Source organism: Bos grunniens, chromosome 1 (genome assembly GCF_055505025.1).
Source record: "Bos grunniens cultivar Pamir isolate PY7600 chromosome 1, Bosgru_T2T1.0, whole genome shotgun sequence".
Lineage (NCBI taxonomy): Eukaryota > Metazoa > Chordata > Mammalia > Artiodactyla > Bovidae > Bos > Bos grunniens.
The window spans coordinates 152,338,988-152,366,344 of NC_141165.1; the positions used below are offsets into that span (position 1 = coordinate 152,338,988).

Consider the following 27,357-nt stretch of genomic DNA (forward strand, 5'->3'; position numbering starts at 1 on the left):
AGGATTCATGACAGATCCTAAATAGCACACAGGAAGCCTCCTGTTAAATGCTTCCTGACAAACATGGCGGTCTTCCTTAGTCTCATTGCAGTGGCTTCTCTTGTTGCGGAGCACAGTCTATAGGGCAGTAGTTGCAGCACGTGGACTCAGTAGTTGCAGTTCCTGGGCTCTAGAGCACAGGCTCTACAGTTGTGGCACACGGACCTAGCTGCTCTGTGGTACATGGGATCCTCCCAGACCAGGGATTGAACCTATTTCTCTTGCACTGGCAGGCAGAGTCTTTACCACTGAGCCACCAGGGAAGCCCTCCTTCTTTCTTTATATTTGGTACTTGAATATGCCTCTAGGAAGATCTCATTTTTCTTCTAAAGTTTATATTATTGCTAGTTCTTTTCCTCACTGAAATCATGTACTTGAACTCATCCTGTTCAGGTTAGCACGTGGATGTTGTGAGCTATGATTCATAACACTCAGAGTTATTGCAAAGTTATTTTGGTCTGTTTAGTTTATGTTGTGTGACCGGTGGTTCCATTGGTCCCTGCCACTGCTGCCTGAAAGTACAGAAAGAATTCCACCAGTCCATGTACTGTGTGTCTTTTGGCAGAGTAGTAGCATAGTGAGATTTATTTTCAACTCCAGTGATTTTCTCCAAAGCAATAACCTAACAAGAGGTATATTACCCATCTGAGTATTCTACTTATGTGCTAAAAACAGAAACCATCTTTAACAAAAATGCATATATATTGGTCTAGCTATCTATCAAGGAGAGATAAAGACTTAGATAGATTCACAATAATAACAATGAACAACTTTAACTCATCACTCTCAGACAGACAGATAAAATAGTTAAAAAAAAAAAAAAAAACTGACTGAAAAGAAAGAAGACCTAAAAATGTAATTAACAAGGTAGCTTCTATGGATGTATATTCATCTATATACTGATGGAAAATAAAGCTTCTTCTCAAGCTTCCACAGAATATACCAAAAATTGATTGTAAAGAAAAAGTACGTTTTAAATATAAAAATACTACAGAAAACATTTTCTGACTGCTATGCAGAGAGAAATTTGCAATGCTGTTTATACTTGGAGAGTAAATTGTTGATTAAAAAACTCTCAGGCAGAATAAAAATATAATCTGAGATTATGGAATTTCAAAATAAAAAATGATAATGATAATAGTACCTAACAGAATCTGCAAGAAAATTTCAAGTAGTAATTAGAAAAAAATCCATAGTACTAAACACTATGGAAAAAGTGTACTATAAAGTGTTTCATAGTACTGAACACTATGAAGAAAAAAGCATATGCGAAATAACAATAAAAGGATTAAACAAGGAGTTTCAAAAATAATATGCATATTTATGCATGTAAATTTAAAAACTTAGATACAATGGATAATTTCCAAGGGGGATACAAAATACCCAACTTGTAACCTTCAGAAATTATAAAGAAATTGAGTATCATGGAAGAAACCAACAAAAAAATAAGCATTATGTAAATACTACACAAATTATAACCTACCTAGACAGCATTTAAAAAGCGTAAACATTACTTTGCAACAAAGGTCCGTGTAGTTAAAGCTATGGTTTTTCCAGTAGTCATGTATGGATGGGAGAGTTGGACTATAAACACAGCTGAGCACCGAAGAATTGATGCTTTTGAACTGTGGTGTTGGAGAAGACTCTTGAGAGTCCCTTGGACAGCAAGGAGATCCAGCCAGTCCATCCTAAAGGAGATCAGTCCTGGGTGTTCATTGGGAAGACTAATGCTGAAGCTGAAACGCCAATACTTTGCCCACCTGATGCAAAGAACTGACTCATTAGGAAAGACTCTGATGCTGGGAAAGATTGAAGGCAGGAGGAGAAGGGGAAGACAGAGGATGAGATGGTTAGATGGCATCACCGACTCAGTGAACATGAGTTTGAGTAAACTCCAGGAGTTGGCAATGAACAGGGAGGTTTGGCATGCTGCAGTTCATGGGGTCACAAAGAGTTGGACATGACTGAGCAACTGAACCGACTGACACAAATTATTCCAGATCAGATAATTATTTGGGGGAAATTCTACCAGATCTTCAGAGATAAAATAACTTTATGTTCTATAAATTATTTGACAGCACTGAAAATGAAGGAAACTTACATTGATATCAGTGACAGACAGACTATTAAGTTTCTTCCATGATTTGTACCTTTTGATATCAATGCCTTAGTCATGCCCTCCTCTTGAGAATGGACAGGACTTGTTATTTACTTCTAACAATGAAATATAACAAAGAAGTTAATAAAATGCATGTGATCGTGTGTATGTATTTCTGATACATAAAATTGTATGGCATTGTAGAACCCATCTTGCTAGAGTAACTTTCTCACCTTTCCAAGCCTTGAGAAGGCACACGGCCATATTTGGAACTAATATGGCAAGGAGGTGGCTCAGACAGTGAAGACTGTGCCTGAAATGCAGGAGATCTGGGTTCAGTCCCTGAGTTGGGAAGATCCCCTGGAGGAGGGTATGGCAATCCACTCCAGTATTCTTGCCTGGAGAATCCCCATGGACAGAGGATCCTGCTGGGCTATAGTCCATGGGGTCATAAAGAGTCAGACATGACTGAGTGACTAAGCACAAAACACAGCACACATGGCAAGGAACTACAGCCAGCCTCCTGGAGCTGAGGCTGGCCTCCAACAGTCAGCCAGCGAAGGCCTCCCACCAACAGTCAGTGTTGAGCCCTCAGTTGTACAAACACAAAGAACAGAATTCTGCCAAAAAGTGTCTGTAAGTAATATTTCATATCAAATAACTGACATAAAAACCAGTATTGCTATTTGCATCAAACAAGTTTATTAGGTTAAAACAAAGACAGCATGGAAGGCATCAAGTCAGTTACTATGGAATCATCATCTTGATGAAAATAGAACTCTGAGGTCAAGGTGGACTTCACTTTATGTCACTTAATGATGTAAATTCAAAGAATGTAGGTTAGAAGGTAGGCTAGGAATAATCCACACTAAACTTCCATGATGCAGCCTAATCATCATCCAGGGGAAAAACACAGAACATGAGGGCTTCAGAACTGGTGAATCCTGGTGTCCAGGTGTAGAGGATGAGAGTCTTCCGTGGCGTCCTCAATAGTAGCAGCCAAAACCAGAGCCATAGCCGCATCCATAGCCACAGCCACAGAGAGAGCGGGAGCCACAGCCGTAGCCACAGCCATAGCCACAGCCCAGCCTGCGGAAGCCAGAGCCATAGCAGGAGCCATAGCCACAGCCCAGCCTGCGGAAGCCAGAGCCGTAGCAGGAGCCATAGCCACAGCCCAGCCTGCGGAAGCCAGAGCCGTAGCAGGAGCCGTAGCCACAGCCCAGGCCTCCATAGCCGTAGCTTCCGCAGCCGAGGCCGCCATAGTAGTTTCCGTAGTAGCCACACATGGTGTTGGTGGTTGAGGTTGTTCTTGGGTGGAGAAGGAGAGTAGAAGTGTCACTTGAGTGTGGACATTTCTCCCTGCAGAGGGCCTTTTATATGCCCTGAGTGTGGGTGTGACCCACCACACCTTCATGCCATTGGCTAACTTTATGACCACTCTAATTAGTTTGTTGTTCACAACCAAAGATGAAACCTCAGAGAAATTCAGCAGGATTGCTGTGTTGACATCTTAGTTTGGATTCCTCTTATTTAATTGAGCATTTGGATGAGAGGAGACATACACTCACACCTACACAGTCCTGTCCCAGATTACATGTTCATTTTAACTTCTTAGAACCATTCTTTAGACCATAAAAAGAAGATATGTTAGTTATTGGACCCCATTAGGGTTGTTATTTTGTAACACTTCATACCAAAAAAATTCCTGTGAATCTTAAATTGTGTTCTAAATTGTTGGGTTTTTTTTCAGTAATTCAGTGTCTTTTCTAAGCAAACCCATAATGGATCTTTCATGTCCACAAAGTTGATTATTTTACTTATAAAAATGTCAAAGGAATCAGTTCTGAAAAAAATGTCATCTTCTTTCCTATGTATTGATGAGTATAAATTTTATTTATGTTCAATTTCTAGTGAAGAACATGAGAATAGAAGTAATTTTCTGAAACCCAAAATCTACATTTTCCTTTCCCCCCTAAGTAATTACTTAATATTTTAAGTAACTTTACAACCTTAATGTGTGCATTAACAATAAGAGAACTGTTCCTTTCTCAATCAGTTAGTCAGTTCAGTCAGTTCAGTTGCTCAGTCATGTCTGACTCTCTGTGATCCCATGGACTGTAGCACTCCACGCCTCACTATCCAGCACCAACTCCCAGAGTTTATTCAAACTCATGTCCATTGAGTCGGTGATGCCATCCAATTGTCTCATCCTCAATTTTTCCCTTCTCCTCCCACCTTCAATCTTTCCCAGTATCATGGTCTTTTCAAATGAGTCAATTCTTTGCATAAGGTGGCCAAAGTATTGGAGTTTCAGCCTCAATACATCAAATCAAAAGCTTTGTAACCTGCTATACTGAGGTCTCTTGCATAGCCCTTGAATTACAACTTATCTTCGTTCAAATCTTTGTGATAACACATCCTTTTGGATAGCCAAAGAAAAATGATAGTAGGGTTATAGACAAAAAGTGTATTTCTGTGTCTTTAAGAAAATCCTTGTGGGAAAGCAGCTTTATTTGTACATCACAAGAATTTCTGATATACAGTGATAATTCTTCTTCAAAATATCATTTTTGTATGGTAAATAGATGGGGAAACAGTGGCAACAATGTCAGACTTTATTTTTCTGGGCTCCAAAATCACTGCAGATGGTAACTGCAGCCATGAAATTAAAAGACACTCCTTGGAAGGAAAGTTATGACCAACCTAGATAGCATATTCAAAAGCAGAGACATTACTTTGCCAACAAAGGTTCGTCTAGTCAAGGCTATGGTTTTTCCTGTGGTCACGTATGGATGTGAGAGTTGGACTGTGAAGAAGGCTGAGCACCGAAGAATTGATGCTTTTGAACTGTGGTGTTGGAGAAGACTCTTGAGAGTCCCTTAGACTGCAAGGAGATTCAACCAGTCCATTCTGAAGGAGATCAGCCCTGGGATTTCTTTGAAAGGAATGATGCTAAAGCTGAAACTCCAGTACTTTGGCCAGCACATGAGAAGAGTTGACTCATTGGAAAAGACTCTAATGCTGGGAGGGATTGGGGGAAAGAGGAGAAGGGGACGACAGAGGATGAGATGGCTGGATGGCATCACTGACTCGATGGACGTGAGTCTGAGTGAACTCCGGGAGTTGGTGATGGACAGGGAGGCCTGGTGTGCTGTGATTCATGGGGTCGCAAATAGTCGGACATGACTGAGCGACTGATCTGATCTGATCTGATTAGGTAACCATGGGCAAGAATATGACTACAATGACTTGGGTTGGATCCCTGGGCCAGTAAGATGCCCTGGAGAAGGAAATGGCAACCCGCTCCAGTATTCTTGCCTGGGCAATCCCATGGACAGAGAAGCCTGTTGGGCACAGTTCATGGGCTGCAATGAGTCAGATACAACTGTGACTAACTTTTCAGGCAGCCTTAGATAGGAATTAGACAGTAAAATTTGATGCTGGTTTACATTGCAGTGAAGATAGTTTAAGAATTTAGACATCCTGTGCACTTTAATCAACTCTCTTTGGGGATCATCACAACATGGACATAGATTTTGTTAAGTTACCTGATTCATCTAACATCATAGCTATGCAAATGGGTCAAGAGAACATAGCGTCTTAATGAAACTCAAAAGTATTTCCATGCTGGAGGTCAGATCTTTAGAGCATCCAACTTTTCCTCCATCATGCGTTTTTGAATCCATTTTACATGTGTGTTTCTTGTTAGGTGCATATTTTAAAGTAAATATGCTATTGTGATATTTAATTCACTATCTACTGGACTGAGATATTGTAAGCAGAGGACATCTTCAATTTCTTGTATAGAAACTAGCAATAACTTCAACACCCACAGTGAAAAATCAGTCAGACAATAAGTTAAGTTTTTAGTAAAAACTAGTTGAAATAACAGAACAATTAGTCTTCAAGGATATTTAAGTCCTTAGAACAGTGACTAATTTTGGTAAGCCATAATTATATCAGTTAATTTTTTAAAAACACTACAACTAACCTGTAGTTTTGTGTTTTTGATTTTAAAATACAGAATACACTACTTTTTAGACAACACAATATTCCTAATTACAACATCTACTAGATTTTTTTCTTATATTATTTATTTTCAGGAATTAATTTGTTCTCCCTAGTTGAGTTGCCCTCTCTGATCATATCAGTGTGAGCTTTGCACAGCATCACTCTTTTCTCCCATTCTTCTCTGGTGTGTTGTTCTGAATATACTCAATTCTCAAATATATTCCAAAAAATAAAGCAAGTCTTATTTCACCTTTCATACCCTTCAAAGTAATCTCTGTTGCCATATTCTGCTTCACAGCAAAATGTCATATGTGTACTTCCATGGAGGCATTTTAGTATGTCTTTAGCACTTCAATCATATTTTTTGGCCTTTGGCCTCCACTACTCTACTAAAATGCTCCTGCAGAAATCATCAAGACTTCCCTGGTGGCCCAGTAGTTAAGACTCAAAGCTTCCACTGTGGCGGGTATGGGCTCCATCTCTGGTAGGGAAATTTAGATCCCATATGCCATGTGGCATGGCCAAATGTAAAATAAGCAAACAAATACTGCTGAGTCTTGTCAAATCCAGAGGTCAAGTGTTCATTTTCCCCAGCTTCTGAGTACAGTTAGATCCACCAACCTCTTTTTTTATTCTTAAAAACGCCAACCTTTAGCTTCACCCTATGCACACAGCTTTGGTTCATTTCCCACCTCAGCAGCTGCTTCTTCTCAGTGTCCTCTCTTCAATCTCCTCAGATTTTGTCCTCAAATTTTAGAGTTCCCAAAGATGTGTTCACCTCACTCATATAGTCACTAGTCTTTACCTAAACTCTGCTTGATTGGAGCACTTTGGATGCATTCTTTTGTTCAATCAATTTCAATTCCATTTTCAGTCTTATTACTTCATATATAATTTTCATATATATTTCCAACGTTATTCTATATATCTTCAAATTAACACCCATATTTTCATAGATGAATAGTGATTAGAAATTTAAGACAAATTGCATTCATGATTCTCTATACTCCCTAGTCTAATTTATTTTCCATCTCATAGCACGCATGGCACAAATTAGATCTAACTTTCCTTTACTGAAATCTTGTAAGTTTTCCACATTGGGATTGCTAGAGTAGATACCAGACATGCAATTAGATTTCAATTTCAAAATATTGATTTTCAAATCAAAATTCAGAAGATTGGATTTCCCAAAAATTGCAAGAGGGATACTTAAACTAAAAATAATGTATTTATATGACATTCAGATTTAACTGATTTGCTTGCACTTTTATGCTACACCTGGATACATCTTGGGAAACATAGCTGACATAATCCAACATGTCCAAGCTATGACCACATCCATCAGTTCATCTGGTAACCCCTTTCCTGTCCACTAAATATTCACACTTCTTTGAGTGTCTTTTCAGTCCTTCAAACAGACATACTTTGTTTTCACTTCAGGTTTTCTGCCCTCCAGTTCTAAGTAACAGCCAGAATGACTTTGCATTCTCTCTTCTCCTAGAGAAGTTTTTTCTGACTACTCAGCTTGAATCATTCCTTACAAATAAGTCTTTAAATTCCCCATAACTGACAATGGCTTAGTGTTTACATAAACCCATCACTATCAGAAATTAACTCATTCTTTTTTCATATCTTTGTCTGTCTTGAATTTCCTGATCTGGATTAATCTAGATTATATACACCATAAAAATGACTTTATCTGGTATGTTCACTGCTCCATCCTTAATAGTGTTCAATATATGACTGATTCTTAACAAAGTTTGATGCATGAAAGAAGTCATAAATGATCAAATCAAGGAAACAGAAAGAGTACTTTTATATTGCCGGGAGCCACCACGGGAGATCCCGCCCATGACAAAGGTCATGCGAAGAAGACCTGACAGGCAAAGGCGGATCAGGACTCGAGGGATTTCCTGGGCCTGCTCGAGCATCTACCCCGAAACCAAAATCTGTCTGTCTACTGTCTACTATATTATGCCTTTCAACCACTCTTCTGATATTAGCAGGGGGCTATCCCCGACCACCTTTCTCTGGAGAAAATCAACTTAGGGCTCTAAGTTGATAAGTCTCCTGGGCATGAAAGGAATATTTCTATTCTAACCCCTCTGTTGGCATTCTGGCTTGCTTGACAGGTTTTTCCTTACTCTTAAAACTAACGCACATGATTGTTCACAACTTCCCAACCATGAAAGGCATGAGAAGCCTAAACATTCTAAAAGTCCTAATGCGCATAGAACCCTTTAAGGGGTGAAAAATTATTAGAATAGTACTGGTAAAGGGCTGCATTATTGGGCCAATGCTTGCTGCCAAGTTCCCATATCCCTTATCCATTTGCACCTGGGAGTGCATTAGTTAATGTAGTTGGAATGTAAGAAAAACAAGTAGTAGCCTTGGTATTAACCACATCAGACCTTTGAGCTAATAAGTTCTTTCTTTGTTGTGACCCACTGCACCTTTGCTCCATGAGAATGTAACTCTGTTTAGTACTTTCTGAGGCTGACACAGATTAGAAATATAAAGAAAAAACACTTCAATGAAAACAAGTTTTCTGGTTGATCAACCTTTATCAAAATAGGGTCATAAAATGTCAACAGACCTCCAGGCCAGAAGATAATGTACATAACACAAAGACCCTTATAAATGAAAAGGTATGCAGAAAACATCCTGGTCCCGATGAAGGTCAAACTGATGTAATGTTGAGCTGACTCTGCATGACTTTGTATCTTTCACTTCTGGAAATGTGTAATTCAGAGTATAAAAGCCCCTTTTGAAAGTAAAACTGCGGATCCCACTTCACCAGAGCTCTGGTCTCTGTGTGTGTGTGTCTCTCTCTCTCTATCTCTATCTCTCTCTTCTTTTTTCATGCTGACTCCCTGGAACACAGAGGCTCTCTGAGTTCACTTTTTTGCCCAGGCTTCTAAGACCCAATCAAGAAGGTGCTCTGTGTCTTCACCCCATCGAGAGGGCGCCTGAGGCCTCCGTGAATAGAACAAGTCCCGTGTCAGGGGCTTTATTGGCTTTCTGTGTAAACCAAGGAATATCAGCCTCTTTCTCTCTTCTCTATTCTTTTTCCTTTATTTTCTTATCGTTCAACCCCAGACCATCAGGTCCCAGTCCATTATAAGACCCGTGTCATCTCTCTCGCCGACACCATCCATCCTGAGGGTACCCTTGGATCCTGCTGGGGCTAGACCCTGGCATTATATTCCTTTTGAACTTCATATACTGAAATAATTTTAGATTATAAAAAGTTACTTAAACATACAAAAAAATTGCCATATATCCATTTCTCAACGTCCCCTATAACTTTTATAACCATAGTGCAATTATCAAGCCAAATAAATTAATTTTGTACAAAAATTTCTTCCATCAACATCTTTTTTTTTTTTTTTTTCTTTTTCGGTTCCAAGATCCACTTCACATTGTCTTTGCTCCCATATATTTTCAGTCTTTTCCAGTTAGTGAGAGTTACTCCATCTTTCCTTGAGTTTCCTGTCCTTTACAATTTTAAACTGTTGGATATTTAGTAGTTCTTTTCAGTTGCTCTGCTGCTGCTGCTGCTAAGTCGCTTCACAGTTGCTCAGTAATGTCCAAATTGGTGATACCATGGACTGCAGCCCATGAGGCCTCCCTGTCTATCACCAACTCCCAAGCTTGCTCAAAGTCATGTCCATTGAATCAGTGATGCCATCCAACCATCTCATTCTCTGTTGTCCCCTGCTCCTCCTGCCTCCAGTCTTTCTCAGAATCAGGGTCTTTTCAAATGTCAGTACTTTGCATCAGGTGGCCAAAGTATTGGAGCTTCAGTTTCAGCATCATTCCTTCCAATGAATATTCAGGACTGATCTCCTTTAGGATGGACTTGTTTGATCTCCTTCCTGCCCAAGGGACTCCCAAGAGTCTTCTCCAACATCACAGTTCAAAAGCATCAATTCTTCGGCACTCAGCTTTCTTCACAGTCCAACTCTCACATCCATACATGACTACTGGAAAAACCATACCCTTGACTAGACAGACCTTTTTTGGCAAAGTAATGTCTCTGCTTTTTAATATGCTGTCTAGGTTGGCCATAGCTTTTCTTCCAAGGAGCAAGTGCCTTTTAATTTCATGGCTGCAGTCACTGTTTGCAGTGATTTTGAAGCCCAAGAAAATAAATTTTCTCACTGTTTCCACTGTTTCCCCATCTATTTGCCATGAAGGGATGGGACCAGATGCCATGATTTTAGTTTTATGAACATTGAGTTTTCAGCCAACTTTTTCACTCTTCTCTTTCATCAGGAGGCCCTTTAGCTCTTCTTCACTTTCTGCCAAGAGTGCCATATTTAGTAGAATATTTCCCAATTTGGGTTTGTCTGAAGCTTCCTCATACCTAGTGAGGTTATACATTTCAGCAGAATACTGAAAGTGATGTGCCTTTTTCAGTATGGTATATCAGGAGACAAATCATATCCATAAATCTTTGAGAGTTTCTGGGATCATTTTTAAACTCTAATTTCTAATGGAATAAGTACTCTAATCCTTCCCTGTATCTCCAGGATAAATGAGGTTAACCTTCATGGTCTTGTCTTGGTTTTGTGTCATGTATAAAATTATTGATACCCATTTCTGACAAGTATAAACCAAAGTGCTGTATATAACATTGCTTCTCAATAAAAGTTATAATACAGTTATTCAATGTTGTACAAGTGAACTCTGTCACCCCAGCATCTGTCCCACAAAAATCCCATCCTTCTCTTCTACTTCAAAGCCACCCTTTTGTTTCCAGTTCTACATATATGCAGGTAGGTTTTAATTTAGTTTTTAAATTAAAATAAACTTTTCAACAAGCTGAATCTTCATGGGTTAAATGAGCTCATAGAGCTAGTAACTGAGTTTAAATTTGGAATCTAGATTAAACATCAAGCCACATTCCCCCGCCCACCCCCAACAAAGGCATATGATATATTGATAGGCATCATGACACACACTACAGATGTCTTGGCTTGGATACGTTGGTTATGAGGAATTCTTGAGATAGTTTTAATGCCACTTTAGCTTGAAATGTGAGTCCAGCAATGCCTGTGGTTTATCACATGTGGCACTCATTTGGTAAATAAGGTAGTGTGCAGATTATAAACTTAAAACTCGTGAAACTGAATCTTCTCTTCAGCTGAATCTTCTCCTCACACCATGATCTTCTACAGCAACTATTATGGTGATTTGGGTTATGGCTTTGGTGACCTGAGATGTAGCTATGAATATGGCTGTGGTAGCTGTAGACATATCTGTTATCATCCATGCTGCTATGGAAGATACTGCTCTTCTGGTCTCTTCTGAGAAATTCTATATTGCTCATCTTTTCGGGATGTTCTCTTATGAGGATCCATGTATACCTCCCGCATTTTTTTATAATAAGGATGTCCGTATCTGTTAAAAAATGAGTACCAAATCTAAGCTACTATGCAACATTAGAATTTTCTATTGAATTGCCAGTTTCCAACAATTTGTAACAATATTCATCTGATCTATCTTATTACTATATGATTAAATACGAATTTGTTGTTGTTCACTCACAAAGGTCTGACTCATTGAGACCCATGGACTATAGGAAGCCAGGCTTCTCTGTCCTTCACTATGTCCCAGAGCTTGCTCAAACTCATATACTTAGAGTCAGCGATGCCATTCAACCATCTCATCCTCTGTCACCCCCTTCTCCTACCCTCAACCTTTTACAGCATCAGAGTCTTTTCTATGAGTCAGCCCTTCGCATCAGGTGGCCAAAAGACTGGAGCTTCAGCTTCAGCATCAGTCCTTCCAATGAATATTCAGGGTTAATTTCCTTTATATTTTACTGGTTTGATCTCCTTGCAGTCCAAGAGACTCTCAAGAGTTTTCTCCAGCACCGCAATTTCAAAAGCACCAATTTTTCAGCACTCAGTCTTCTTTATGGTCCAGCACTCACATCGATATGTGACTACTGGAAAAGTCCTAGCTTTAACTATAAGGGCCTTTGTTGGCAAAGTGATGTCTCTGCTTTTTAATATGCTGTCTAGGTTTGTCAGTTTTTCTTCTAAGGAGTTTGTGTCTTTTAACTTTGTGGCTACCGGCACCATCAGCAGTGATTTTGGAGCCCAAGAACATAAAATCTGTCACTGCTTTCACTTTTTATCTATTTGCCATGAAGGGATGGGACCAGATTCCATGATCTCAGTTTTTTGAATGTTGAGTTTTAAGCCAGCTTTTTCACTTTCCTATTTCACCCTCATCAAGAGACTCTTTAGTTTCTCTTTCCTTTCTGCCAGGTAGTATCATCTGCATCTGAGGTTGTTGACATTTCTTCCAGCATCTTGATTCCAGTTTGTGTTTCTTCTAGCCTTGCATTTTGCATGATATACTTTGCCTATAAGTTAAACAAGCAGGATGACAATATACAACTTTGATGTACTCCTTCCCCAATTTTCAACCAGTCCATTGTTCCATGTCCAATTCTATCTGTTGCTTCCTGACCTGTATATAGGTTTTTCAGAAGATCAATCTTAACCACTTCCCTTTGGGAAAATGTCTAAAATGATTTTTTTGTTCAAATTTCTCTGTTTTCCCTACCTACAATACTTTGATATATATTATTTATGTAGATTTCTTTGATTGTGTGTGTGTTTTGTGTGAGGTGTTTGGCCCTTGCACTATCTATAGTATGAGATAATTTTTTTTAATTAAAAGCATCTTGATTCTACTTAAATCTTTTTTATAAAAAAAAGGATAGCTACTCTGTTTCAGTTAGCTCAAAGTTCTTGTGGAGTATGATTAATAATTTTCAGAGTTTTTACAGCTATGTTTGCAATCTCTTTGGCTCATCTTGTGTCACTGGCTGTCTCTCTGATCCCTGACATTGCTGCCTGAAAGTGCAGAAGGAATTTCATCAGCCAAGTCTCTGTCTTTTGGTGGAGCAGGAGGATAGCAATATTCCCCATATATCTTCCTCACTGTCAGGATGTGTTTGCAGAGGACAGGAGAGCATCAGGTACACGAGGACAGAACCTTCTTTAATTTGGAAATGATTCCCTTTAAATAACTAGATGTATGGCTTACCACTGAATAAGCTATTTCAAATATTTATGTAAAAGAAGAGGACATTTAAAACATCAGTGTTCCAAACCTCTTTAAAAAGCAAATAGTAAGGGAAATTTTAAATATAAATACTTTTAAGTATAATGTAAGGAGAATAAAGGAAAAATGAAGACACAGGCACAATTAATTCAATATAAAATGGATAAACTATAAAGAAAACCAGTAATTCCTCAAGCTGGTAGTTTGAACAGATATGTCAAAGTGATGAATTCTAGATTTTGATCAAGAATATAAGAGAGAGAATACAAATTATGAGTGTGAAGAATGAAAGAATGAACATTTTTTAAGATCCCACAGTCTCCAAACAAAATGGATAACATGAAACATGTTAGTCAATAATTCCACAACACAGTTGAAATGGAAAAATTTCCTTTAAACACTCCAATTACCAAAACCAACTCCAGTAAATCTGAGTCAGTCAGTTCAATTGTTCAGTTGTTCAGTTGTGTCCGAATCTTTGCAACCCCATGGAATGCAGCAAGCCAGGCCTTCCTGTCCATCACGAACTCCCAAAGCTTGCTCAAATTCATGTCCATAGAGTCAGAGGTGCCATTAAACCATCTCATCCTCTGTCGTGCCCTTCTCCTCCTGCCTTCAATCTTTCCCAGCACCAGGGACTTTTCCAATGAGTCAGTTCTTTGCATCAGGTGGCCAAGAGTATTGGAGTTTCAGCTTCAACATCAGTTCTTCCAATGAATAATCAGGACTGATTTCCTCTAGGATTGACTTGTTTGATTTCCTTGAAGTCCAAGGGACTCTCAATAGTATTCTCCAAGTCCACAGTCCAAGTCTTCTCCAAGACCACAGTTCAAAAGCGTAATTCTTTGCTGCTCATCTTTCTTTATAGTTCAACTCTCTCATCCATACATCAGTTCAGTTCAGTTCAGTCACTCAATCATGTCCGACTCTTTGCAACCCCATGGACAGCATGCCAGGCTGTCCCTGACCATCACCAACTCCTGAAGGCTACTCAAACTCAAAGTCTATTGAGTTGGTGATGCCATCCAACCTCTAATCCTCTGTTGTCCCCATCTCCTCCCATCTTCAATCTTTCCTGGCATCAGGGTCTTTTCAAGTGAGTCAGCTCTTCACATCAGGTGGCCAAAGTATTGGAGTTTCAACATTAACATCAGTCCTTCCAGTGAACACCCAGGACTGATCTTCTTTAGGATGGACTGGTTGGATCTCCTTGATACCCAAGGGACTCTCAAGAGTCTTTTCCAACACCACAGTTCAAAAGCATCAATTCTTCAGCACTCGGCTTTCTTTACATTCCAACTCTCACATCCATACATGACTACTGGAAAAAACAAAGCTTTGACTAGACTGACCTTTGTTGACAAAGTAATGTCTCTGTTTTTTAATATGCTGTCTAGGTAGGTCATAACTTTTCTTCCAAGGAGCAAATGTCTTTTAATTTCATGGCTGCTTTCACCATCTGCAGTGATTTTGGAGTCCAAGAAAATTAAGTTTGTCACTGTTTCCATTGTTTCTCCATCTATTTGCCATGGAGTGATGGGACCAGATGCTATGATCTTAGTTTTTTGAATGTCAAGTTTTCAGCCAGGTTTTTCACTCTCCTCTTTCACTTTTATCAAGAGGCTCTTAAGTTCCTCTTTGTTTTCTGCCATAGGAGTGGTGTCACCTGCATTTCTGAAGTTATTGATATTTCTCCTGGCAATCTTGATTCCAGCTTGTGCTTCATCCAGCCCAGTGTTTCTCATGATGTACTCTGCATATGAGTTAAATAAGCAGGGTGACAATAAACAGCCTTGATGTACTTCTTTCCCAATTTGGAACCAGTCTGTTGATGTCTAGTTCTAATTGTTGCTTCTTGGCCTGCATACAGATTTGAGTAGCACTTTATCTAATAAAGAAAATGAATGCATAGTTAAAAATAAATTTCCCCTAAATAAACTCTAGTAATAGATGTTTCAGAGGTAAATTCTATTAAATATTTATACAGCATATTTATGGGTACCTTAAGAAAATTACAGAGACTGGGAACTTGACTTCAAATATTTTTATCTAAAAGCACTAGTAAGCAAGAGATATTTTTAACTTATTAATATTTTATTTAATACGTGAAAAACACAAAAACTATCTTTATGAAGAATCATTTATATTTATCTATCTAACTATATCTAGGAGAAGTAGATAAAAACACACTAATAATGGATGACTTTCCTCAGAACAAGACAGATAAAATAGAAATAATAACTAAAGCCTAAACAATATAATCAATTAGATAAAACTTATAATACATTGGTCTTTGCATCCCCATAATATAAAATGAACCTTCTTTCCAACACCCACAAAACAAACACTATAATTGATCATATATTTAATATTATGTTACACAGAATTAGCATCTTTTGTAGAGTAGAAATACAAGCAAGAATACTTCCTTACGTCATGCAACAAAACTCATAATTACTGGGGAAAGGAAAGAATAGAAAATCCCTTTAAAAATAAAATCAAGCAATAGGGAAAACAATGAGTTCTTTACAACCTAGAAAATAAAAAGTCTTCTATTAGGAAACTTTGGGGGTAAAAGATGAAATACAAATGAAATTATAGATTTTTAAATAACTAATGAAAATTATCCATAATAGTCTTTTAGAGATATTTAAAGCAGTGTTTAAAGAAAAATTCATAGCACCAAACACCTTTATCACTAAAAATAAAAGAAAAATCAATATTTCAGTCAGAACACTTCATAAAGGAGAAATAAGAAAACCAGAAAAGGAAAAAAATAGATCAAAAAACAGAAAGTAATAAAAGTGACTTAAATAACCAGCCAAAATGCTGTTATTGGAAAGAATTAACAGAATTATAAACTACTTGCTAACTTGAAGAAAAAAGAGAGAAATCACATATAAAATAAATAACAAAAGAAAAATGAACATTAAAATGGAAGAAATTTGAAACATCATATGAAACTACATTTCAGAAATTTATAAATCTTAAAACCAAGGTGAAATAGATAATTTCTTAGCAAAATACAAATTACCAAAATGGACACTATTAGTTTTAGAGATCAAAAACAACCAATTTCCTTGGAAGGATAAAAGGATATTATTAACAAAATGGCCTACATAAAAGCTTAGTCCCAGATGAAGTCTCACAATTCTATCAAATTTTCAAGCACAAGAAAATCCTAATACTGTATGAATTGTTAAAGTGCACTGAAAATGAACAGCTTTCTAATTTCTTATATGAAATATGTGTAGCATTGAGTCTGTGGTAGGTAGCTTGCCCCTTTGATTTCTACCTTTTGATGTAAATATTTTTGTGTGATCCTCTCTCTGTGAGTATGAGACCTGTGACTTACTTGTACCCAGTAAAATATGGCAAGTGTATATTATTATGTGTGATTATGTTACACAAGACATCTCTGGCTGGAGTCTCTCTCCCTCCTTGCTGGCTTTGAGTAAACAAGCATCCCGTGTTTGGGAATTTACTTGGGAAGGGAATATGGGCAGTCTTTTGTGGCTTAGAGTAGCTTCTAGAAGACATTCTGCAAGGGGCTCTGGTCAACAGCCAGCAAGAAAATAAGTCTTTCATTTCTACAGCTAAAAGCGACTGCCAACAACAATGTGAACTTAGAAGTAGATCCTACTCCAGCTAAGCCAGCATCTTTAATTAGGACATTATGAGATGTTGAAGCTTTTCAGCCCATATCTGAAACAGTGTTTTTATCTTAATATTATAGTCCCCCATGCCTGCCAAATAGTTTCACAATTTATCGCTAGCTTGAGATGCAATTCATTATTATTCTTAACGTTATATCCCTCATACTTTTAAAATGGACAGAAGTGATATTTGGCTTTGTGATAAGAGTTTTCCAACATAACTTACTTTATTCCCTCAGAAGCAGAGGAGGAAACTGAAGTCTACAGAAAGTAAGTTACTTTCCTAAGACAACTGATATTTGAACTGATAAAGAAACTAACCTAAGAATAATAAGAGAAAAATAGCTCCCCAAGAAAGTAATTGTTGACTTTCTTAAAAACTGAAACACAAACACTATCAGAAATACTGAAAATCAAATAATTGGCGTAGAGACAAGAGTTTCTGTTTAGATTGAACAAGTTTATTAGGTCAACAGAGAAGCAAGCTCCAGCGTGAATGTCAAGGTAAATTCTTGACACCATCGTCCTAACGAAAGCAGAAGTATGAGGTCGCATGTGAATTTCACCATCTCCCACTTAATGGAGTAAATTCAGGGAATTTGTAGGTTAGATGGTCGGGCAATGACAGACCGTACTAGATTTCCATGATACAAGATAATCATCATCCAGGGAAAGACACAGAATATATAGGGTTCAGAACTGGTGAATCTTGATGTCCAGGAGCAGAGGAGGAGGCTCTTCCATGTCGTCCTCAATCAGTTCAGTTCAGTTCAGTTCAGTCGCTCAGTCGTGTCTGACTCTTTGCGACCCCATGAATCACAGCACTCCAGGCCTCCCTGTCCATCAACAACTCCGGGAGTTCACTCAGACTCACGTCCATTGAGTCAGTGATGCCATCCAGCCATCTCATCCTCTGTCGTCCCCTTTTCCTCCTGCCCCCAATCTCTCCCAGCATTAGAGTCTTTTCCAATGAGTCAACTCTTCTCATGTGCTGGCCAAAGTACTGGAGTTTCAGCTTTAGCATCATTCCTTCCAAAGAAATCCCAGGGCTGATCTCCTTCAGAATGGACTGGTTGGATCTCCTTGCAGTCCAAGGGACTCTCAACAGTCTTCTCCAACACCACAGTTCAAAAGCATCAATTCTTCAGCGCTCAGCCTTCTTCACAGTCCAACTCTCACATTCATACATGACCACAGGAAAAACTATAACCTTGACTAGACGGACCTTTGTTGACAAAGTAATGTCTCTGCTTTTCAATATGTTATCTAATTTGGTCATAACTTTCCTTCCAAGTAGTAAGCGTCTTTTAATTTCATGACTACAGTCACCATCTGCAGTGATTTTGGAGCCCCCCAAAATAAAGTCTGACACTGTTTCCACTGTTTCCCCATCTATTTCCCATGAAGTGATGGGACCGGATGCCATGATCTTTGTTTTCTGAATGTTGAGCTTTAAGCCAACTTTTTCACTCTCCTCTTTCACTTTCATCTAGAGGCTTTTGAGTTCCTCTTCACTTTCTGCCATAAGGGTGGTGTCATCTGTGTATCTGAGGTTATTGATATTTCTCCCTGCAATCTTGATTCCAGCTTGTGCTTCTTCCAGCCCAGCGTTTCTCATGATGTATTCTGCATATAAGTTAAATAAGCAAGGTGACAATATACAACCTTGATATACTCCTTTTCCTATTTGGAACCAGTCTGTTGTTCCATGTCCAGTTCTAACTGTTGCTTCCTGACCTGTGTACAGATTTCTCAAGAGGCAAGTCAGGTGGTCTGGTATTCCCATCTCTTTCAGAATTTCCCACAGTTTATTGTGATCCACACAGTCAAAGGCTTTGGCATAGTCAATAAAGCAGAAGTAGATGTTTTTCTGGAACTCTCTTGCTTTTTCCATGATCCAGTGGGTGTTAGCAATGTGATCTCTGGTTCATCTGCCTTTGCTAAAACCAGCTTGACATCAGGAAGTTCATGGTTCACATATTGCTTAAGCCTGGCTTGGAGAATTTTGAACATTATTTTACTAGCATGTGAGATGAGTGCAATTGTGTGGTAGTTTGAGCATTCTTTGGCATTGCCTTTCTTTGGGATTGGAATGAAAACTGACCTTTTCCAGTCCTGTGGCCACTGCCGAGTTTTCCAAATTTGCTGACATATTGAGTGCAGCACTTTCACAGCATCATCTTTCAGGATTTGAAATAGTTCAACTGGAATTCCATCACCTCCACTAGCTTTGTTCATAGTCATACTTTCTAAGGCCCACTTGACTTCACATTCTGGGATGTCTGGCTCTACATGAGTGATCACACCATCATGATTATCTGGGTCGTGAAGATCTTTTTTGTACAGTTCTTTTGTGTATTCTTGCCACCTCTTCTTGATATCTTCTGCTTCTGTTAGGTCCATACCATTTCTGTCCTTTATCGAGCTCATCTTTGTATGAAATGTTCCATTGGTATCTCTAATTTTCTTGAAGAGATCTCTAGTCTTTCCCATTTTGTTGTTTTCCTCTATTTTCTTTGCACTGATTGCTGAAGAAGGCTTTCTTATCTCTTCTTGCTATTCTTTGGAACTCTGCATTCAGATGCTTATATCTTTCCTTTTCTCCTTTGCTTTTCACTTCTCTTCTTTTTACAGCTATTTGTAAGGCCTCCCCAGACAGCCATTTTGCTTTTTTGCATATCTTTTCCATGGGGATGGTCTTGATCCCTGTATCCTGTACAGTGTCACGAACCTCATTCCATAGTTCATCAGGCACTCTATATATCAGATTTAGGCCCTTAAATCTATTTTTCACTTCCACTGTATAATCATAAGGGTTTTGATTTAGGTCATACCTGAATGGTCTAGTGGTTTTCCCTACTTTCTTCAATTTCAGTCTGAATTTGGCAATAAGGACTTCATGATCTGAGCCACAGTCAGCTCCTGGTCTTGTTTTTGTTGACTGTATAGAGCTTCTCCATCTTAGGCTGCAAAGAATATGATCAATCTGATTTCGGTGTTGACCATCTGGTGGTGTCCATGTGTAGAGTCTTCTCTTGTGTTGTTGGAAGAGGGCGTTTGCTATGACCAGTGCATTTTCTTGGCAAAACTCTATTAGTCTTTGCCCTGCTTCATTCCGTATTCCAAGGCCAAATTTGCCTGTTACTCTAGGTTTTCTTGACTTCCTACTTTTGCATTCCAGTCCCCTGTAATGAAAAGGACATCTTTTTTGGGTGTTAGTTCTAAAAGGTCTTGTAGGTCTTCATAGAATCGTTCAACTTCAGCTTCTTCGGTGTTACTGGTTGGGGCATAGACTTGGATTACTGTGATATTGAATGGTTTGCCTTGGAAACGAAGAGAGATCATTCTGTCATTTTTGAGATTGCATCCAAGTACTGCATTTCGGATTCTTTTGTTGACCATGATGGCTGCTCCATATCTTCTGAAGGATTCCTGCCTGCAGTAGTAGATACAATGGTCATCTGAGTTAAATTCACCCATTCCAGTCCATTTTAGTTCGCTGATTCCTAGAATGTCGACATTCACTCTTGCCATCTCTTGTTTGACTACTTCCAATTTACCTTGATTCATGGACCTGACATTCCAAGTTCCTATGCAATATTGCTCTTTACAGCATCAGACCTTGTTTCTATCACCAGTCACATCCACAGCTGGGTATTGTTTTTGCTTTGGCTCCATCCCTTCATTCTTTCTGGGGTTATTTCTCCACTGATCTCCAGTAACATATTGGGTACCTACTGACCTGGGGAGTTCCTCTTTCAGTATCCTATCACTTTGCCTTTTCATACTGTTCATGGGGTTCTCAAGGCAAGAATACTGAAGTGGTTTGCCATTCCCTTCTCCAGTGGACCACATTCTGTCAGATCTCTCCACCATGACCTGCCCGTCTTAGGTTACCTCACGGGCATGGCTTAGTTTCATTGAGTTAGATAAGGCTGTGGTCCTAGTGTGAACCAAACTAGTCAATCAAAACAGGATTGACTAGTTTTCTGTGAGTATGGTTTCAGTGTGTCTGCCCTCTGATGCCCTCTTGCAACACCTACCATCTTACTTGGGTTTCTCTTACTTTGGGCATGGGGTATCTTTTCATGGCTGCTCCAGCAAAACACAGCCATTGCTCCTTACCTTGGACGAGGGGTATCTCCTTACCACCACCCTTCCTGACCTTCAACATGGGATAGATCCTCTAGGCCCTCTTGAGCCTGCGCAGCCACCACTCCTAAATAGTAGTAGCCAAAGCCAGAGCCATAGCCAGAGAATCCATTGCCACAGCCAAGGCCTCCATAGCTACAGCTCCATAACCACAGCCCCCATAGAAGTTTTCATAGTAATCACACATGGTATTAGTGTTGAGGCTTTCCGTGGGCAAAGAAGGAGCATAGGAGATCAATCTGGACAATTTCCCTGTAGAGGGCTTTTTCTATATACTTAGTGTGGACGGGAAGCACTATGCAAGTCATAATGTTATTGGCTAATTTGCAGGACCAGTCTGAGTAATTTGCTGATTCCTGGCTTTTAGTCATGGCCTCAGGGGGCTTGAGGATCTTTGCTAATGTTTAGTCACACCTGAAGCATCTGTGAGCCATTAGTAAGAAACAACTGTCTCATATTCAAAGCTCTATTCGTATAAGATCTTCAAATTATCCATTTCTAACCAATATTTATGGCAAGAAATAGCATTTGAGTAAATATTCTAACCTTTCCCAATCAATGATTATATATTCTTTTGATGGCATTCAAAACATCTTGATAATATAACTTAACCTTGAGCTTTTCTATCTGCTGCTCCAAACTTTTTTTTCCTTTAGAAATTCTCCTTAGGATCATGTAAGAGATGGCTTACTATGAAAAAGCCAAAAGGTATCACTCAGTTTCATGAGACGATTGACAAAAACCCAATACTGTAGTTATGGTAGTTTGAAATTCTGGGTCACCAGGTCTGAGAAAACTGGACTTCTGTTTCTCACTTACATTAATATTTCTTCTTATGATTCTATATTTTAAATTCTATATTTTAAGTATTTTCCATAGTTTTAAAGTCATATCTTAAATCTATTGCCAGAAAACAAAAATTACTAGATTTCTCTTATACAGTTGCATTTTCATGAAAGGGTTTTCTTCAAATTTCAACATATTTGTAATATTTGTGTTTTGATTCAAAGGTGAATATAGATGTTTTATTTTATTTAAAACAATGATACTGGCAGAGGTACCTTTCATGATGCTAGTAGACTAGGAGTTCTTAGTAAAATTGCTTGGACTATGAGAAACATATTAATTATGACATATATATTTTTGTATGCAATGAATAATCTGAGCTGAGTGATTAAGTAAAGTTCAGTTCAGTCACTCAGTCATGTCCAACTCTTTGTGATGCCATGGGTTAAGGAAAAAAGCCGTATAAACTTGTGTTCTTAGAAAGATGACTTCATAGATGTCAGGAGAGCCTAATAGACAAAACTAAAACTTTTGGAATCAGCTCTCCAGGTTGAAATATTATTTCCATCACTTGTAGCTGGGTGACCTGGAGAAAGAAATGGCAACCCACTCTGGTAGTCTTGCCTAGAAAATGACATGGACAGAGGAATCTGGCAGGCTACATTCATGGGTCCGCAAAGACCCACAGACATGACTGAGCAACTAACATAGTTGAGTGACCACTGTAACTGTGGCCTCTGTTATACATTTGCAAATTGGATGGTAAGCAATATCTACCCCACACAACAATTTTGAAAATCAACTTAGCTGATATATATCAAGCATTCAGAACAGTGTCTGGCACAGGCTAACACTGGCTACCACTTATTTCATCTGATAATGGTATTCATAGATATTTTGTTGAGTTGATAAAGAGAACTCAACTAGAGTTAAGTCCTCCTTTTGGCATTGTGTCATTGAAGCTGAAGGGATGGGAAACCATATATTAAGACTATGCATCTAAAAGTGGAAATCGCACTATGAATGAGCAAGTCCCATGAGTTACTCAACAAACATTTCACAGGCAAGTAGAGAATGCAGCAGATGGTACCTACCTATGTGGATCTGAGTACAGACGCACTGATTTCTGCCAAGGTCCAGCCCCGGCTGATCCAGGGTATTCGAAGGGGAGACGGAGTCGATGACTATTTACATATTTATCAAAGATATAAAGAGTAATAGAATGAGGATAGCTCAGTAGGAAAATTCAGTGGAGAAAAGAGGCTGAGTAGCTTGGTTTACGCGGGAGACCAATAAAACTTCAAGACAAGAAGTTTGCACCACTTACGTAGGCCGCAGGCACCCTCTCAAATAGCGGAAGGTGCCCCACCCTAGACACCTTCTCGAGTGAGTCTTAGAAGCCCAGGCATAATTAGTAAGCATGGTGGGTTCCGCGCTCCAGATGGAGACTTCAGCCAGAAGTTAAAGGGAAGAATGACATGGGGAGACCAAGCGTTGGTGAGCAAGGCCCGTAGCTTTATTTTTAACAGGGGCTTATATACCCTAAGTTACACATAGAGGATAATAGGGGATGCAAAGTCAGCAGTTTTTGATTCTTATCAAAAACCAGGGTTTCTTTCCTGCAAATGTATCATATACAAATGGTTTAGGTGATTTACATCATCTTCTGGCCAGAAGGCCTATTAACATTTTATGACTCTTGACAAGGACTTATCAACAAAGACTTATTTTCTCTAAGAGTAATTATTTTAAGGTTTGACACCGTCTTCCGAAGATAAAATTGCATTCCTATAGGGTGGATGTGTAATGGGTTTACAACAAAGGAAAGAATTTTTTACCTTAAGGGTCTAAAGTTAATAACACCAAGGCCACTACTTATTTTTTCTACATACCAACTATATGAATTAATACACATTCAAGGATACAATTCAGGGGATGTAAAAACTTGGCAACAAGCATTGGCTCATCAATGAAATCCTTTACTAGTTTATTCTGACAGTTTCTAACTCTCTGAGAGGTTCTAAGCTATTTGAATATCTTAATCTTCCCGTGTCTCTCTCGAGGCTGGGAGACTATAAACAATCGTATGCATAGCTGTAGGAGTCCGGGTAAACTTGTCAGGCGAGTTAGAGAGCCATCTGAGGGGTTTGGATTTAAACACTCCTAATTGCCCAGGAACTTTATTAATTGGAGCTGTAAGTTAACTCTTTGACAGAGAGAGCGAGATGGTGGTGGGGGACAGCCCCCAGTAAAGTCAGAGGTGAGAGCACAAAGCAATAAAGTAGGCAGACTCTGGTTTTTTGGGGGGTAGATGCTCGAGAATATCTGGGGGGACTCCTGAGGCTCGATCCCGCCTTTGCGTATGCCGAGCCTCCTTCCTCATGACCTTTGTCACGAGTGGAATGCCTCACCGGCTCCTGGCAGATTTCCCTAGCACAACAAAAGATCTTTCTGGCCGTAGAGCTCCAAAGATGTAACTCTAAAAGGTAGGTAACTGACTGATCAGAAGAATTTTTTGGTTATGGCCATGGAAAGTGGCAATTTCCACTCTACCATCCACAGATATTAGCATGAGACAGATTAAGACACTTCCTTTCAATTAATAACATACCATTGAACATTGAAGTTCACCTCAGAAGGTGCAGAAGGAATGGCAAAACTTTTAACAAAATTGAGTTTAATCCTAACAACTAGAATGTCATTGAATTTTGTTGAGTTTACTTGGAAGAACCGAGAATAAATGTTTTGAAATCTAGTATAAATAGCGGGCTTCCCCGATCGTTCAGCAGGTAAAAAATTGCTTGTAATGCAGGAGACACAGGAGATGCAGATTCAGTCCCTGGTTCAGGAAGATTCCCTGGAGGAGAAAATGACAACACACTCCAGTATTTTTGCCTGGAAAATCCTATGAACAGAGGAGCCTGGCAGGCTATAGTACAAAGGGTCGCAGAGTCAGACACAACTGAACATGAGCACAGCTAATGGATAAACGTTGAGTCAAAATAGAATTTGGTAAAATATGAGAAATGAAATATATTTGTACACTTGCAAAGTTGTATTCTGCAAAAAATGTTATCTGAATTATGCATTAAAAATAAAATGTATATTTTTCTACAAAGAAATACTGTGCAATATTATACACCTCATACTTAAGTAAATAAAGTGACTCTTAGCACTTCTGTGCTTACCCGGTGGCTCAGCTGGTAAAGAAACCACCTGCAATGTGGAAGACCTGCGTTTGATCCCTGGGTTGGGAAGATCCTCTGGAGAAGGGAACTGGTTACTCACTCCAGTATTCTGGTCTGGAGAATTCCATGGCCTGTACAGTCCATGATGTCGCAAAGAGTTGGACATGACTGAGCAACTTTAATTTTGTCTTTAGTACTTCTATTTCTTCAAAACTAAAGAAAATGACTTCCTCTACTGCAGTGGGTAGGTGAACTTGAAAGTACTAATAACCTCAAAACAATTTTAATCGATTTCAGTTTGCATAGTTTTTGTGATTTCATAGAATTTCACGGCAAAATTTAAATTTGAGCCCTTAAGGAAAAAGGGCTTTCAAATCAAGTTAAATATTTGTCATTCAAAGCATATGATTTGATTGTGCAAATGTTGTTGACACAACAGCAGTGTAAACTTGCCTGTGAAGGCTTCACTATGTCTAATGAAATAAAAGATTTATGAGACCTTTGTTGTTGGTGTTGTTTGTGGTTAATGCACAATAATCTGTATTGAAGACAGCAATACCTGTGATTTGCCACACCTACTATTAAGGAAGTATAGAAGATGATGTGAAGATGGTGATGTTAAAACTCAGGAAACCATCTACCTTTTCTACAACGGCACTGTCTATTCCTGCCACCATGATCTACTATGGCAACAACTACGGGGCTATGAATATGATAGGCTTAGCTGTGGCTATCAAGGATATGGTGACTATGGATATGACTGCTGTTGCCCCTATTACTATGGAAAATATTGGTCATAAACATTCTACTGAAAAACTCTAGAGCCACTGAACCCACTATATTTGTCCTCTTGTGAAATAGAGATTCTGCTGTTGGGCTTACTCATCTCATCCTGTCTCTTCAAAAAGCAACAATCTAAATTGAAATCTAAACCATCATGAAAATAATTCAGATCTCATCTTTCCCTGGTTCCATTGTGCAAGATCATAAAGATTTTTTTTCTTAAATGCAATGAAAAGTTTCCTTTTGTTCTCTAAGTATATCTTTTAATAAGTTTAATGTCTTTGCAAATATGATACACTTTCACATCATTGCATATGGATGATTGTAACAAAAAAACTTGTATTTACTATCCCAAGGGATTGACTGACCCAAAGCTTACCTCCACCCTTTATTTCCTAGCTTTTGTCTCTCTGCATATTTCTCATGCTGTTTAAACCTGAATTTCCATGGGACATAGTTAATTTCTTCCTCATCAATAAATTCAACTTCCTTTTAACTCACAAACAAAATGGCTCAAAACACACGTGAAGTCTGGTAGCTGCATGGGGTTGTCTGTCCATTTCCCTAGAACACAGAGGAACATTTTAAGTGGTGCTTCTGTGAGTTTTCCAGGTGTCTGTTTTCTATTTGCTGGTATACTCTTAGTTGCTTGATGTCATTCATATAGAATTTGTGTCAAGCTTGAAATTGAATATATAAGTCCTGAGGCAGCCCTAAGAACCTGGATGTCCTTTTAATAAATGTATTTATCATAAAGCTTCAATACTTTGGCCACCTGATGTGAAGAGCTGAATCACTGGAAAAGACCCTGATACCGGGAAAGATTTTGGGCAGGAGGCAAAAGGGGTAACAGAGGATGAGATGGCTGGATGGCATCGCCAAGTCAATGGACATGAGTTTGAGCAAACTTCTTGAGATAGTGAAGGACAAAGAAGCCTGGCATACTGCAGTCCATGGGGTCACATAGAGCCAGACACGACTGAGCCACTGAGCAAGTTTCAGTTCAGTTCAGTTCAGTCACTCAGTCGTATCCGACTCTTTGTGACCCCAAGAACCATAGTACGCCAGGCCTCCCTGTCCATCACCAACTCCCAGAGTCCACCCAAACACATGCCCATTGAGTCAATGATGCCATCCAACCATCTCATCCTTTGTTGTCCACTTCTCCTCCTTCCCTCAATCCCTCCCAGCATCAGAGTCTTTGCAATGAGTCAGCTCTTCGCATCAGGTGGCCAAAGTATTGGAGTTTCAGCTTCAACATCAGTCCCCCCAATGAACACCCAGGACTGATTTCCTTTACGATGGACTGGTTGGATCTCCTTGCAGTCCAAGGGACTCTCAAGAGTCTTCTCCAACACCACAGTTCAAAAGCATCAATTCTTCAGTGCTCAGCCTTCTTCACAGTCCAACTCTCACATCCATACATGATGACTGGAAAAACCATAGCCTTGACTAGACAGAATTTTGTTGGCAAAGTAATAGCTCTGCTTTTTAATATGCTGTTAGGTTGGTCATAACTTTCCTTCCAAGGAGCAAGTGTCTTTTAACTTCATGGCTG

At 39.0% G+C, this 27,357-nt stretch overlaps 1 long non-coding RNA gene across 1 annotated transcript; it reads right to left on the reverse strand.

Moving 5' to 3' along the window:
* Positions 1-2,796: 2,796 nt before the first annotated feature.
* On the reverse strand, positions 2,797-3,481 carry LOC147380326 (uncharacterized). Its single transcript, XR_015169388.1, has one exon. It is a non-coding gene; the product is annotated as an uncharacterized LOC147380326 (long non-coding RNA).
* Between the last annotated feature and the right edge of the window lie 23,876 nt (positions 3,482-27,357).